Source organism: Octodon degus, unplaced genomic scaffold (genome assembly GCF_000260255.1).
Source record: "Octodon degus isolate 3935 unplaced genomic scaffold, OctDeg1.0 scaffold00113, whole genome shotgun sequence".
NCBI lineage: Eukaryota > Metazoa > Chordata > Mammalia > Rodentia > Octodontidae > Octodon > Octodon degus.
In genome coordinates, this window is record NW_004524689.1 from 15857 (window position 1) to 18283 (window position 2427).

The 2427-nt window shown below is 44.2% G+C and overlaps 1 pseudogene; it reads right to left on the reverse strand.

Moving 5' to 3' along the window:
- Positions 1–525: 525 nt before the first annotated feature.
- LOC101580390 lies at positions 526–1188 on the reverse strand (annotated as a pseudogene).
- Between the last annotated feature and the right edge of the window lie 1239 nt (positions 1189–2427).

The following is a 2427-nucleotide window of genomic DNA, read 5'->3' on the forward strand; positions in this document are numbered from 1 at the left end:
CATCAGCATGTTTATTGTGTTTGAGATGCTACATCATTACTCTCCGAGCTACAAAGGGTAAAAGGAAATTCTCTCATTAAAAAATGACAAAGGGAAAACATTTTCACAACAGCATGAAACACATACGCAGAAATATATCTCTGTTTCATACAAATGACATAGTTACTATTCATCTACAACTACCTTTAAAACTTCATGCAGATAATGACTTGCCCTAAAATGCACTGTAATATTTGGTAGACTTCAGGACCAGTACCCTCGTGACATCACAAGATACATTTTGATATCCCAAAGAGGGCAGACTTGCAAGTAGGCATATTAAACATAAGTAATCTACAGCTAAAAAGTCCTACTCTTGATAGCATCTACCTTTTTAGCGAGTATACAAAGTCTCCGAAGGATAAAGGCAGAGAGTACAATCAGTAAAACATATACACAGAATTACGTATTCTAAATGCTATAAAGATTAGCAACACCATGAGAAGACGCCTCCTGCCCCTTCACACTGCATACACATTGTGTGAATTATGTTGCGTATTTCTTGGTCCACTCTCTGGCTATCCTGTCATGTTCTGCTCTGTTGGTCACATACTGACTGGCTATGCTCACAACCAGAGGATCCTCAGGGTTGCAGTCTGTCAAAAGGCAACAAATGGAGAACAAAACCTTTGAAATAGTCAAAGCAGGAGTCCACTTTTCTTTAAGGATGTCTAGGCAGATGGCTCCCTTACTGTCTATGTTGCAGTGATAAATTTTGGTACGGAAAAAAACCTTTGGTGGTGTAAATGGATAATCTGATGAAAATTTGATATCCAGAAAGAAAACACCACCTTCATAAACAGAACCTTCTGGCCCAAGTATAGCGGATCTCCATTCATAAATGTCATCTGCTTTAGGCCCAGCACTGCAGTTAGGAGGAGGATCAAAGGTTATTTCAACTAAGTCCTTATGAATTATTTTAGCACTAGTGGATAACTCACCAGTGTCTCTGCTACAGAGTGTGGTGTTCTCCTTCTGCTGGGTGGCAGGTTGTATTTCTTCTTTCTGTTCAAACACTGGAGCCGCGGGGTCTCGCTGTTCCTCATCTGACCTGCCACTGCTGATGCTGGTGCTCTCAGCGTCCGACCTCGGCCTATCACTGCAAATAATGTTGAACTTATCGCTCAGAAAAGTCAGCCGCCCGCCCATCCCTCTCGCGCGCCGCTACGGTGTGTGGGATGGCGAGCGCTAAGAAGCCTTCCTTAAGGAAATGGAACCGGCAGGGGGGCTGAGGGGGGGAGGTTAAGAAAGAATAAGAGAATCCTCCTCCCGGGGAGTGTGAAACTTTTCAATTGGCAGATGGCTGTGGAGTGCCGGGCTCCTGACAGAGGGTAGCGCCGCACAGAGCCTTCGGGGGAAGAAGGAGGGCGAGGACTCCCGGCGAGACGGAGGGACGCGGGTACCCCCACGCGCTGGGGCCTCCAGCCATCGCCTCCGCCGCCGCCCCCGCCTCTGTCAGCTCCTCAGAGCCCAATTTATTTTCCTAATGAACTTTCTAATCCAGCAGCTGGTGAGATGGCTCAGTGTTCTAAAGCATCTACCTAGAACAAGTTTAGCAACCAACAGTGACCACGGTTAAATCCCCAGGCACCCCATGCCATGCTGCACCTCACCCTGTTTGGCTGAGCTGGCCACACGCACGCACAGACACACCCACACAGACACACAAACACACAGACACACCCACACAGACACGAATAAATAAAATGTAAATAAGAGAAATCTATACTCCAAAACTCAAGTCCAAGTGTGAAACTGTTAGGGATGATCCTTTAGGCAAAGCTTTTTTTTTTTCAAACAGGATTTTGTTGACTAAAAATATTGTTGCAATTATTTTTAAAGGGAATTTTTGTTTTTAATTTAAATTATTTATTAAATGTGCTCAGAATGCCCTCAAGGGCGGTTTGGCCTGCTGGCGTGTTGTGGTCATGGATCCACAGCAACCTGACGGTGAGATCTTTTATTTGATGAATGGATTCATGAGCTGATCTCACTAAGATGCATAGCCAGTCTTGGCTTTCTGCTTGAAAAAGTGGACAAACCTGCACGGCTCTGATAAGATTAGCATCTCATCAGTCTATCACACATCGTTTGCTGCATCTTCCATACACTGACCCTGGGAAAGAAGGGTCCAAATATCACATCATTTCTCCCACCCATTTCCACTCAATCTAGGGTGCATAGACATCAACAAACGATGTGAAACTGTGTTACTTATTTCGGAGACTCAGGAATGTATTAATACATAGCAGAATGATCACTAAGATGGAATCTCAGGAAGGCAAAGGCTTATCAGACAACTTGCATAACTGTACTGTTACATTTCTGTTTTCAATGTAACAAAAATCATAAAAATGAAATCGTACTGAGGGACGTTAATACGGTGCA